This window comes from Nuphar pumila, chromosome 12 (genome assembly GCF_984573655.1).
Source record: "Nuphar pumila chromosome 12, dmNupPumi1.hap1.1, whole genome shotgun sequence".
NCBI classification, from domain to species: Eukaryota; Viridiplantae; Streptophyta; class Magnoliopsida; order Nymphaeales; family Nymphaeaceae; genus Nuphar; species Nuphar pumila.
In genome coordinates this window covers 3,264,199-3,278,968 of record NC_143260.1, presented here as the reverse complement: position 1 = coordinate 3,278,968, position 14,770 = coordinate 3,264,199, and positions in this window count along the sequence as shown.

The window sequence follows — 14,770 nt, the reverse complement described above, 5'->3', positions numbered from 1 at the left end:
TATATATATATATTTCTCTCTCATCCAATATTCTGTTGGATGTATTTTGGTAATGTTGAATGGCTCTCTCTCTCTCTCGTATGAAAACAAGCTAAACTATTTTTTCGGGTTTCCCAGTTTTTTTTTCATAATTCTAACCACATAGATGTGATCGGCGTGGTCAAGAATCGATGTATGGATCATGTTTTTTCAATGGAAAAAACAATATTTGGAGCCTCAAAAATTTACAAAGATTTTAAGCCATTGATCTTTCAAACGTTATAAAATCCTACTCATGTAACGACCCCAACTCCTACCTTTGAAAAATGTGGAATATATATATATATATATATATATATATATATATATATATATATATATATATATATTTTAAAAGAGTCGCGGAAAACTTCCCAGAGACCTGGGGTCCCTACAGTTCCAATTTCAGTTGGATAACCACACACCACAAAGCAACTTACATTTATCAATCATAACCCATCCACTGAATTCTTTTATTAATGAATCAATAAGAGTAATATGTTCCATGTCAAAAATGAAATATCAAACTGCAGGAAATCAGAAGAACTAAAAGAAAATAACAGTAGAGCCACTCTGTCCGTAAGTGAAGTCGTCTGAAACAAATGTGACCCTCGTATCTCTCAGAAGCTAGTCGACTTCACTGATCACCTGTGCCTGGGAAAAACCAATAAAATAAGAGGGTCAGAAATCCGAAGAATTCTGCGTACAGGTTTCCCTAATGAATCAAATAAGAAAAAGAGCATAAATAAGATCCATGTAATATTTTGAGGAATACAATTATACTCAATTCTTAAGTCAATCAACCATTCATGCATAATTAAACAGTTAACAGGAGGGAACACGAAATATGCAACATTGATCATAACTTAATCAATAAGGCAATTAAATGTAAAATAGATCAACATCATACAATGATCAACATAAACAACTAAGTGAACAGGTAAATATGCATGAACTAATGCATAGCAAGAATATGCATGATTTGTGTGCAATGCATGAACCATTTATTATCTTCCATTTAAGTTTTCCTCTTTCCATATGCATGTCCTATTAAATGCACACATCCTTAAGTTCCTCTTTTTAATTACAGTGGCCCGCGGATACACCAAACGGGTACAATCCCCGAGGTTAAGTAGGGTTCCCGGGGTAGCTTCACACACAATTTGTATTTTGTTACCGGGTTCCAAACTTAGCCCACGACCGATATCAGGAAACAGCACCATCCATCGGAACCTTGGAAAACAGCATCCAAAGTCGGGGACACCAGGGAAAACAGCATCCACTGGCGCCACTTTCTTGGTATACCAAAACCAACTCACAGCTGTGACTAACACACCACTCCCGGGTAAAGTGGCGGCTCTCCCTAAAACCGTGGCCAGGAGAAGAACCTCAATATCGGGTTCAGGGGCAACAAAACGCACACGGAGTTTTTGTATCCTCACGGTTTCCCCTAAACCGCAATATCCAAGATTCTCATGCTAACGCAGGGACATCAAGGAGAAAGTGAATTACACTGTTCTTTATTTTCTTTTATCTGGTTATTAATTTATTTCTTTTACGTTTGCAAATTTACATGCTGAATTAATAACATAAGCTTGCACATCAGCATGCTAAGCTTTTCATGGGACCACCGCCCATGACAACATAGAACAGTGTGGTAAAACAACAAATCTCACATTTGATTTGTTGAAATGCATCAAAATAATTAAAACGGAGAACAACTAGTTCTCGAGGCTCACCCAGCCCCTGATGATCCAATTTGATCATCACAATATTCATAAGCATAAATCCTCAATCACATGCCACTATGCATTCTTTTCACATGCTTTCCAATGCGCATTCATGTATGCAAGTTGTGCATGAATCAATAATTTCATAAGCATAAGCATAAATTCACACCCCCACATTAAATGCATGTTTTCATGACATGCACGTACTCATGTCAAATGCAATAGTTCATTCATGAATCAATCCAATTAAAACATACGAACAACCATGCAGTTTTGATCTAAATTCCATATGTGTATATGCACAAGTACACTCACTTACAACAATAATTTCGAACAAGGATTATTTATCAAGTTTAAGCACCTAAGGAAACATCACCCTGAATAAGCATAACATAACCAATAGGCATATGGAACATACATAAAAACTTAATTCTATATAAGGCAGGATTTGAACTCATAACCACACATGTACATGACAAACATGTTACCTACTTAGCTAAATGCACACTTTATGAGTCAAATTGTGGATTTAAAATAACATCTAGTTTATATAAGGTTTTTCTTGAAATTGGCTATTCAAGCTTTGCCGACTTAATTGACTAGGGTTAAACCCAATTTCATTATCCAGAGACATGTGGTCAACCCAGCATAATGGTCCGTGAAAAAGTCAATCCAACTAAATAATGAATAGTATCGAAGTTTGCACGAGTACCAATCAGACTAACTGCATGACATGATTTATAACAATCTGCAGCTTAACTGCCAATAGATAATAAACGCTCAACAATATTACTATGATGTTGGCTGAACCCAGCATTATATGATGTTGTAGCTTAGAAAATCTTTTGAACTAATAATTCTACAGACAGCTAAAAGAAATAAAAAGACCTCAAGATGCAAATCTGCAGCTATAACACCAGACCAACCAACTGATCAGAATCATCAGATGCACATGCAGTTCATAGTTGTAATTCAGCAGAAAGCATATTTTTTTTTTTTGAAAGGGTTACCTGATTTTATACATGTAATAGTATCAGTCACGTATATTTACTTAAACAGAATTCACACCAGTCCATCTACATACATCTTACAGAAATGGGTTTCACGATCACATGAAGAATCGGTAGATGCTGCCAGATTAAACATACTAACTCTGAATTTTTCATTGATAAACTTCTCATGACAATAGGGTGTAAATATGTGTATATTCTTTCCACTCACCGGACTGTGAGACATCACCAAAACTGGTAATGAATGGGTCCAATTCACACTAATGGATTATGATATATGTATGAGTACACACACACACACACACACACACACACACACACACACATATATATATATATATATATATATATATATATATATATATATATATATATATATATATGTATATATTCCAAACGGACCCATGTATCTCGTACATGGTCTGTTCCAGGTGTGTTGTACAAGACCAGATTTATACCGGTATATTCACTTATGGTAAATCATATCTATGCATACATAAGGCTCTTATGCATCTACGTGTGCTGTGAACATAGGCCAGAACAGAATGTGTGTTTCAAAATAACAAAAATGTGCACAGAAATTTTGTTCTCTATCTACATGCATAAAAGGTCAACATGTTTATCTTTTAAACTTAAGACTAATGAAGGCACAATTCCCATCTTACACACGTTTTTCCCTAAATCAACAGATTCAATGTACTATACCCATAAACCACCATAAATCTATTGATTCCTCATAGGTCAAGCATAAAAGAAATTCAGATTTTTATGGATTCCTTAAAAACAATACCTAAATCGTATTTAGGTTTTTTTTTCCCATTCGAGCCAAAAGAAAAACCCGTACCTTGTTGAAGATTTCTCCGACGGTCTTTCCGGCAAATCGAAGGCTGCCGTGGCGGAAACAACGAGCTAGCTGGAGTCGCCCCTTCCCTGCTACCGTGACAGGGAGTGTGGCTATTTATTGCCGCGGCCCTCGGTGGTTGTGGGTGGCCAAAGCTCGCCGACGACCTCCACCACTCTGATGCACGCCCCCACGAGAGAGAGAGAGAGAGACGAGGGAAGGGAGAAACGAGAAAGATGAGGGAAGAGGGTGAGACCCCCTCTTCCACCTCCCTTTATATTGCCGAAACCCCCCTCTTCCGAGAGGCGCGGGGTTCGGTTACGCCAGCCGAGCCCCCCCTTCCTTTCTGGAAATGGCAGGAATCGTGCCCTAGGCACGATTCTTGCTCCTTCCTCCTTTTAAAACAAGAGCAGCCCGATGTAGGGTTTTAAAAAACCCTATCGGGTTATGGATCCGGGTCGGGTTCGACCCAGGTCCAAGAGCTTCTTACCTTTTAAACTTAAATTCTTTTTTTTTCTTTAACGAGAGGGCCGGGTCCGGGTCTGCGACCTGCGGCTCGGGATCCAAACCTGACCGGACCCTTGCCTTCCACTAGGTCATCCATGGATTGGATCCAATCGTGGATCCCCTAAAAATTCTCATATAATATATATTTTTAATCAGGTATACGAATATATAGGGTATTTTACCTATATCCAAATGGATCCTATCTGGGTATTGGATCCGAAATGTGGATCCCACGCCCATACATACATTATATACGTAGTTATCTCTTAAATAATTCGCCAAATTGAAAATTTTTGCACTTATGTAATTACATATATGTTTTATGAGATAAATACATATATAAAGACCCCTTTATGGACCCCGGATCTGCGACTTGGATCTCGGGCCCAAATCACATTGTTAAGAAATATATATCATAATATATTTAAATAAAAACCTAAAAATTAAGGTTATTACATCCCTACCCCCTTAAAAGAATTTCGTCCGCGAAATTAGAACATACTAACGGTGAGTATTACCAAAATTAAATATATCATAGGCCTAAAGGTCGATAACCAAGAGGATACCTTCGATCAAAACAGTCTCATCCTCCTGCGTAGAGGTTGTAACAGCATAAACTCTCCCGTTGGTCTTTCTTTGGCCTTGTTGCTGAGGTCTCTGTTGTTGTTGTTGTAGCTGCTGCTGTCCTCCCTAAGCTGCTGGCGGGTTGGGACAGTAGGGAGCAATGTGCCCTGGCTGCTGGCACAAGTAGCAAACTCCCTTGAACAACGGACAAAAACCCTGAGGATGACTTTCATTACATCTACGACACATTGATTGGGCTTTCCCCTGCTGTTGCCTCTGCTGAGGTTGTCCCTGATGCGCACCCTGCTGACGTCCTTTCTGGGTTCGCTGCTTCTTGCCAACCTGAGTCTTTTCGCCTATCGGCGGGTCTTTCCTCTTTCCGCTCGAAGCATTCCCTCCATTCGTGCCTCCCTTTTGCGATACATTCCTAGATCTTTCCCAGTCCTCGGTCAGTACGGTGGCTGACTCGATCGCCTCGGCCAGAGTAGAAGGACGACCTCCGAGCACACGAGTCCGTAACCCATCTTTCAGTCCACGCACGAATCTAGCCGCCCTTGCCTTCTCATTCTTGAAGAGGTTTGGGCTATACTTCTCAAGACTCCGGAACTTAGTAGTGTATTCCACTAGACTCATGGTCCCCTGAGTCAGATCAAGGAACTTTTGTTGCATCTGCTCCTCGGCGTAAGGGGGAAAGTAGGCGTTCAGAAACTCCTCCCTGAACGTCTCCCAAGGAATCTCATCCCAATCAGCAAATTTCACCCTCCGCAGGGTGTCCCACCAGTTCATGGCATCGCCCTTTAAGCGGTAAGTGCCAAAGGGCGTCTTTCTCTCCTCAGGGACAAGTAAGACGTCAAACACCCGCTCAATTTCCTCGACCCAGCTCGCAGCAGCCTCTGGGTCTGCCTTTCCTAAAAAGGAAGGCGGGTCCAACTTCAGAAACCGCTCGAACGAAACGCCACCTGCGTTGGGAACAATATTGACCGGAGGGTCACGAGTCGCTGCCTGCACGGCCGCCTGTGCAGCTGCCTGTGCAGCCTGTGCCGCTTGGGCCGTTTGTGCAGCTTGAGCCGTCATAGTCTCTGTCAGGGTATGGATGGCTTCCATCATGAAATCCCTTTGCTCCTGCCAGTCTGAGGGAGCAGCAGTAGAGGACGAAGCACCTCTGCGGGTATAATGCGACATCTACAACGTACATCCTTTCTTCAAATTAGACTCCTATTGATCCTACCCCCTTAAGGTTGATCACGAACAATAATTGTTCATGAAATCACACCAAGACTTATTTATTTCACAACAAAGAATATTAAATTATAATTGCAATCCATCACACAGAATTCACACACTTAAAGTAAAAGTATTAAATAACCTTACCAGTGAAGAAGACTGCTCTGGAGGACGAGTCACACTTGTCGACGCTTCAGGACAGTGCTCATATACCAAAATTTAAAAATTTAACACAAGAAAGATGATAAAAGTGTAAGTCTTTGTGGTTGCTCTGATACCAAACCTGTAACGACCCCAACTCCTACCTTTGAAAAATGCGGAATATATATATATATATATATATATATATATATATATATATATATATATATATATATATATTTTAAAAGAGTCGCGGAAAACTTCCCAGAGACCTGGGGTCCCTACAGTTCCAATTTCAGTTGGATAACCACACACCACAAAGCAACTTACATTTATCAATCATAACCCATCCACTGAATTCTTTTATTAATGAATCAATAAGAGTAATATGTTCCATGTCAAAAATGAAATATCAAACTGCAGGAAATCAGAAGAACTAAAAGAAAATAACAGTAGAGCCACTCTGTCCGTAAGTGAAGTCGTCTGAAACAAATGTGACCCTCGTATCTCTCAGAAGCTAGTCGACTTCACTGATCACCTGTGCCTGGGAAAAACCAATAAAATAAGAGGGTCAGAAATCCGAAGAATTCTGCGTACAGGTTTCCCTAATGAATCAAATAAGAAAAAGAGCATAAATAAGATCCATGTAATATTTTGAGGAATACAATTATACTCAATTCTTAAGTCAATCAACCATTCATGCATAATTAAACAGTTAACAGGAGGGAACACGAAATATGCAACATTGATCATAACTTAATCAATAAGGCAATTAAATGTAAAATAGATCAACATCATACAATGATCAACATAAACAACTAAGTGAACAGGTAAATATGCATGAACTAATGCATAGCAGGAATATGCATGATTTGTGTGCAATGCATGAACCATTTATTATCTTCCATTTAAGTTTTCCTCTTTCCATATGCATGTCCTATTAAATGCACACATCCTTAAGTTCCTCTTTTTAATTACAGTGGCCCGCGGATACACCAAACGGGTACAATCCCCGAGGTTAAGTAGGGTTCCCGGGGTAGCTTCACACACAATTTGTATTTTGTTACCGGGTTCCAAACTTAGCCCACGACCGATATCAGGAAACAGCACCATCCATCGGAACCTTGGAAAACAGCATCCAAAGTCGGGGACACCAGGGAAAACAGCATCCACTGGCGCCATTTTCTTGGTATACCAAAACCAACTCACAGCTGTGACTAACACACCACTCCCGGGTAAAGTGGCGGCTCTCCCTAAAACCGTGGCCAGGAGAAGAACCTCAATATCGGGTTCAGGGGCAACAAAACGCACACGGAGTTTTTGTATCCTCACGGTTTCCCCTAAACCGCAATATCCAAGATTCCCATGCTAACGCAGGGACATCAAGGAGAAAGTGAATTACACTGTTCTTTATTTTCTTTTATCTGGTTATTAATTCATTTCTTTTACGTTTGCAAATTTACATGCCGAATTAATAACATAAGCTTGCACATCAGCATGCTAAGCTTTTCATGGGACCACCGCCCATGACAACATAGAACAGTGTGGTAAAACAACAAATCTCACATTTGATTTGTTGAAATGCATCAAAATAATTAAAACGGAGAACAACTAGTTCTCGAGGCTCACCCAGCCCCTGATGATCCAATTTGATCATCACAATATTCATAAGCATAAATCCTCAATCACATGCCACTATGCATTCTTTTCACATGCTTTCCAATGCGCATTCATGTATGCAAGTTGTGCATGAATCAATAATTTCATAAGCATAAGCATAAATTCACACCCCCACATTAAATGCATGTTTTCATGACATGCACGTACTCATGTCAAATGCAATAGTTCATTCATGAATCAATCCAATTAAAACATACGAACAACCATGCAGTTTTGATCTAAATTCCATATGTGTATATGCACAAGTACACTCACTTACAACAATAATTTCGAACAAGGATTATTTATCAAGTTTAAGCACCTAAGGAAACATCACCCTGAATAAGCATAACATAACCAATAGGCATATGGAACATACATAAAAACTTAATTCTATATAAGGCAGGATTTGAACTCATAACCACACATGTACATGACAAACATGTTACCTACTTAGCTAAATGCACACTTTATGAGTCAAATTGTGGATTTAAAATAACATCTAGTTTATATAAGGTTTTTCTTGAAATTGGCTATTCAAGCTTTGCCGACTTAATTGACTAGGGTTAAACCCAATTTCATTATCCAGAGACATGTGGTCAACCCAGCATAATGGTCCGTGAAAAAGTCAATCCAACTAAATAATGAATAGTATCGAAGTTTGCACGAGTACCAATCAGACTAACTGCATGACATGATTTATAACAATCTGCAGCTTAACTGCCAATAGATAATAAACGCTCAACAATATTACTATGATGTTGGCTGAACCCAGCATTATATGATGTTGTAGCTTAGAAAATCTTTTGAACTAATAATTCTACAGACAGCTAAAAGAAATAAAAAGACCTCAAGATGCAAATCTGCAGCTATAACACCAGACCAACCAACTGATCAGAATCATCAGATGCACATGCAGTTCATAGTTGTAATTCAGCAGAAAGCATATTTTTTTTTTTTGAAAGGGTTACCTGATTTTATACATGTAATAGTATCAGTCACGTATATTTACTTAAACAGAATTCACACCAGTCCATCTACATACATCTTACAGAAATGGGTTTCACGATCACATGAAGAATCGGTAGATGCTGCCAGATTAAACATACTAACTCTGAATTTTTCATTGATAAACTTCTCATGACAATAGGGTGTAAATATGTGTATATTCTTTCCACTCACCGGACTGTGAGACATCACCAAAACTGGTAATGAATGGGTCCAATTCATACTAATGGATTATGATATATGTATGAGTACACACACACACACACACACACATATATATATATGTATATATTCCAAACGGACCCATGTATCTCGTACATGGTCTGTTCCAGGTGTGTTGTACAAGACCAGATTTATACCGGTATATTCACTTATGGTAAATCATATCTATGCATACATAAGGCTCTTATGCATCTACGTGTGCTGTGAACATAGGCCAGAACAGAATGTGTGTTTCAAAATAACAAAAATGTGCACAGAAATTTTGTTCTCTATCTACATGCATAAAAGGTCAACATGTTTATCTTTTAAACTTAAGACTAATGAAGGCACAATTCCCATCTTACACACGTTTTTCCCTAAATCAACAGATTCAATGTACTATACCCATAAACCACCATAAATCTATTGATTCCTCATAGGTCAAGCATAAAAGAAATTCAGATTTTTATGGATTCCTTAAAAACAATACCTAAATCGTATTTAGGTTTTTTTTTCCCATTCGAGCCAAAAGAAAAACCCGTACCTTGTTGAAGATTTCTCCGACGGTCTTTCCGGCAAATCGAAGGCTGCCGTGGCGGAAACAACGAGCTAGCTGGAGTCGCCCCTTCCCTGCTACCGTGACAGGGAGTGTGGCTATTTATTGCCGCGGCCCTCGGTGGTTGTGGGTGGCCAAAGCTCGCCGACGACCTCCACCACTCTGATGCACGCCCCCACGAGAGAGAGAGAGAGACGAGGGAAGGGAGAAACGAGAAAGATGAGGGAAGAGGGTGAGACCCCCTCTTCCACCTCCCTTTATATTGCCGAAACCCCCCTCTTCCGAGAGGCGCGGGGTTCGGTTACGCCAGCCGAGCCCCCCCTTCCTTTCTGGAAATGGCAGGAATCGTGCCCTAGGCACGATTCTTGCTCCTTCCTCCTTTTAAAACAAGAGCAGCCCGATGTAGGGTTTTAAAAAACCCTATCGGGTTATGGATCCGGGTCGGGTTCGACCCAGGTCCAAGAGCTTCTTACCTTTTAAACTTAAATTCTTTTTTTTTCTTTAACGAGAGGGCCAGGTCCGGGTCTGCGACCTGCGGCTCGGGATCCAAACCTGACCGGACCCTTGCCTTCCACTAGGTCATCCATGGATTGGATCCAATCGTGGATCCCCTAAAAATTCTCATATAATATATATTTTTATATATTTTTAATCAGGTATACGAATATATAGGGTATTTTACCTATATCCAAATGGATCCTATCTGGGTATTGGATCCGAAATGTGGATCCCACGCCCATACATACATTATATACGTAGTTATCTCTTAAATAATTCGCCAAATTGAAAATTTTTGCACTTATGTAATTACATATATGTTTTATGAGATAAATACATATATAAAGACCCCTTTATGGACCCCGGATCTGCGACTTGGATCTCGGGCCCAAATCACATTGTTAAGAAATATATATCATAATATATTTAAATAAAAACCTAAAAATTAAGGTTATTACATCCCTACCCCCTTAAAAGAATTTCGTCCGCGAAATTAGAACATACTAACGGTGAGTATTACCAAAATTAAATATATCATAGGCCTAAAGGTCGATAACCAAGAGGATACCTTCGATCAAAACAGTCTCATCCTCCTGCGTAGAGGTTGTAACAGCATAAACTCTCCCGTTGGTCTTTCTTTGGCCTTGTTGCTGAGGTCTCTGTTGTTGTTGTTGTAGCTGCTGCTGTCCTCCCTAAGCTGCTGGCGGGTTGGGACAGTAGGGAGCAATGTGCCCTGGCTGCTGGCACCAGTAGCAAACTCCCTTGAACAACGGACAAAAACCCTGAGGATGACTTTCATTACATCTACGACACATTGATTGGGCTTTCCCCTGCTGTTGCCTTTGCTGAGGTTGTCCCTGATGCGCACCCTGCTGACGTCCTTTCTGGGTTCGCTGCTTCTTGCCAACCTGAGTCTTTTCGCCTATCGGCGGGTCTTTCCTCTTTCCGCTCGAAGCATTCCCTCCATTCGTGCCTCCCTTTTGCGATACATTCCTAGATCTTTCCCAGTCCTCGGTCAGTACGGTGGCTGACTCGATCGCCTCGGCCAGAGTAGAAGGACGACCTCCGAGCACACGAGTCTGTAACCCATCTTTCAGTCCACGCACGAATCTAGCCGCCCTTGCCTTCTCATTCTTGAAGAGGTTTGGGCTATACTTCTCAAGACTCCGGAACTTAGTAGTGTATTCCACTAGACTCATGGTCCCCTGAGTCAGATCGAGGAACTTTTGTTGCATCTGCTCCTCGGCGTAAGGGGGAAAGTAGGCGTTCAGAAACTCCTCCCTGAACGTCTCCCAAGGAATCTCATCCCAATCAGCAAATTTCACCCTCCGCAGGGTGTCCCACCAGTTCATGGCATCGCCCTTTAAGCGGTAAGTGCCAAAGGGCGTCTTTCTCTCCTCAGGGACAAGTAAGACGTCAAACACCCGCTCAATCTCCTCGACCCAGCTCGCAGCAGCCTCTGGGTCTGCCTTTCCTAAAAAGGAAGGCGGGTCCAACTTCAGAAACCGCTCGAACGAAACGCCACCTGCGTTGGGAACAATATTGACCGGAGGGTCACGAGTCGCTGCCTGCACGGCCGCCTGTGCAGCTGCCTGTGCAGCCTGTGCCGCTTGGGCCGTTTGTGCAGCTTGAGCCGTCATAGTCTCTGTCAGGGTATGGATGGCTTCCATCATGAAATCCCTTTGCTCCTGCCAGTCTGAGGGAGCAGCAGTAGAGGACGAAGCACCTCTGCGGGTATAATGCGACATCTACAACGTACATCCTTTCTTCAAATTAGACTCCTATTGATCCTACCCCCTTAAGGTTGATCACGAACAATAATTGTTCATGAAATCACACCAAGACTTATTTATTTCACAACAAAGAATATTAAATTATAATTGCAATCCATCACACAGAATTCACACACTTAAAGTAAAAGTATTAAATAACCTTACCAGTGAAGAAGACTGCTCTGGAGGACGAGTCACACTTGTCGACGCTTCAGGACAGTGCTCATATACCAAAATTTAAAAATTTAACACAAGAAAGATGATAAAAGTGTAAGTCTTTGTGGTTGCTCTGATACCAAACCTGTAACGACCCCAACTCCTACCTTTGAAAAATGCGGAATATATATATATATATATATATATATATATATATATATATATATATATATATTTTAAAAGAGTCGCGGAAAACTTCCCAGAGACCTGGGGTCCCTACAGTTCCAATTTCAGTTGGATAACCACACACCACAAAGCAACTTACATTTATCAATCATAACCCATCCACTGAATTCTTTTATTAATGAATCAATAAGAGTAATATGTTCCATGTCAAAAATGAAATATCAAACTGCAGGAAATCAGAAGAACTAAAAGAAAATAACAGTAGAGCCACTCTGTCCGTAAGTGAAGTCGTCTGAAACAAATGTGACCCTCGTATCTCTCAGAAGCTAGTCGACTTCACTGATCACCTGTGCCTGGGAAAAACCAATAAAATAAGAGGGTCAGAAATCCGAAGAATTCTGCGTACAGGTTTCCCTAATGAATCAAATAAGAAAAAGAGCATAAATAAGATCCATGTAATATTTTGAGGAATACAATTATACTCAATTCTTAAGTCAATCAACCATTCATGCATAATTAAACAGTTAACAGGAGGGAACACGAAATATGCAACATTGATCATAACTTAATCAATAAGGCAATTAAATGTAAAATAGATCAACATCATACAATGATCAACATAAACAACTAAGTGAACAGGTAAATATGCATGAACTAATGCATAGCAAGAATATGCATGATTTGTGTGCAATGCATGAACCATTTATTATCTTCCATTTAAGTTTTCCTCTTTCCATATGCATGTCCTATTAAATGCACACATCCTTAAGTTCCTCTTTTTAATTACAGTGGCCCGCGGATACACCAAACGGGTACAATCCCCGAGGTTAAGTAGGGTTCCCGGGGTAGCTTCACACACAATTTGTATTTTGTTACCGGGTTCCAAACTTAGCCCACGACCGATATCAGGAAACAGCACCATCCATCGGAACCTTGGAAAACAGCATCAAAGTCGGGGACACCAGGGAAAACAGCATCCACTGGCGCCACTTTCTTGGTATACCAAAACCAACTCACAGCTGTGACTAACACACCACTCTCGGGTAAAGTGGCGGCTCTCCCTAAAACCGTGGCCAGGAGAAGAACCTCAATATCGGGTTCAGGGGCAACAAAACGCACACGGAGTTTTTGTATCCTCACGGTTTCCCCTAAACCGCAATATCCAAGATTCCCATGCTAACGCAGGGACATCAAGGAGAAAGTGAATTACACTGTTCTTTATTTTCTTTTATCTGGTTATTAATTCATTTCTTTTACGTTTGCAAATTTACATGCCGAATTAATAACATAAGCTTGCACATCAGCATGCTAAGCTTTTCATGGGACCACCGCCCATGACAACATAGAACAGTGTGGTAAAACAACAAATCTCACATTTGATTTGTTGAAATGCATCAAAATAATTAAAACGGAGAACAACTAGTTCTCGAGGCTCACCCAGCCCCTGATGATCCAATTTGATCATCACAATATTCATAAGCATAAATCCTCAATCACATGCCACTATGCATTCTTTTCACATGCTTTCCAATGCGCATTCATGTATGCAAGTTGTGCATGAATCAATAATTTCATAAGCATAAGCATAAATTCACACCCCCACATTAAATGCATGTTTTCATGACATGCACGTACTCATGTCAAATGCAATAGTTCATTCATGAATCAATCCAATTAAAACATACGAACAACCATGCAGTTTTGATCTAAATTCCATATGTGTATATGCACAAGTACACTCACTTACAACAATAATTTCGAACAAGGATTATTTATCAAGTTTAAGCACCTAAGGAAACATCACCCTGAATAAGCATAACATAACCAATAGGCATATGGAACATACATAAAAACTTAATTCTATATAAGGCAGGATTTGAACTCATAACCACACATGTACATGACAAACATGTTACCTACTTAGCTAAATGCACACTTTATGAGTCAAATTGTGGATTTAAAATAACATCTAGTTTATATAAGGTTTTTCTTGAAATTGGCTATTCAAGCTTTGCCGACTTAATTGACTAGGGTTAAACCCAATTTCATTATCCAGAGACATGTGGTCAACCCAGCATAATGGTCCGTGAAAAAGTCAATCCAACTAAATAATGAATAGTATCGAAGTTTGCACGAGTACCAATCAGACTAACTGCATGACATGATTTATAACAATCTGCAGCTTAACTGCCAATAGATAATAAACGCTCAACAATATTACTATGATGTTGGCTGAACCCAGCATTATATGATGTTGTAGCTTAGAAAATCTTTTGAACTAATAATTCTACAGACAGCTAAAAGAAATAAAAAGACCTCAAGATGCAAATCTGCAGCTATAACACCAGACCAACCAACTGATCAGAATCATCAGATGCACATGCAGTTCATAGTTGTAATTCAGCAGAAAGCATATTTTTTTTTTTTGAAAGGGTTACCTGATTTTATACATGTAATAGTATCAGTCACGTATATTTACTTAAACAGAATTCACACCAGTCCATCTACATACATCTTACAGAAATGGGTTTCACGATCACATGAAGAATCGGTAGATGCTGCCAGATTAAACATACTAACTCTGAATTTTTCATTGATAAACTTCTCATGACAATAGGGTGTAAATATGTGTATATTCTTTCCACTCACCGGACTGTGAGACATCACCAAAACTGGTAATGAATGGGTCCAATTCATAC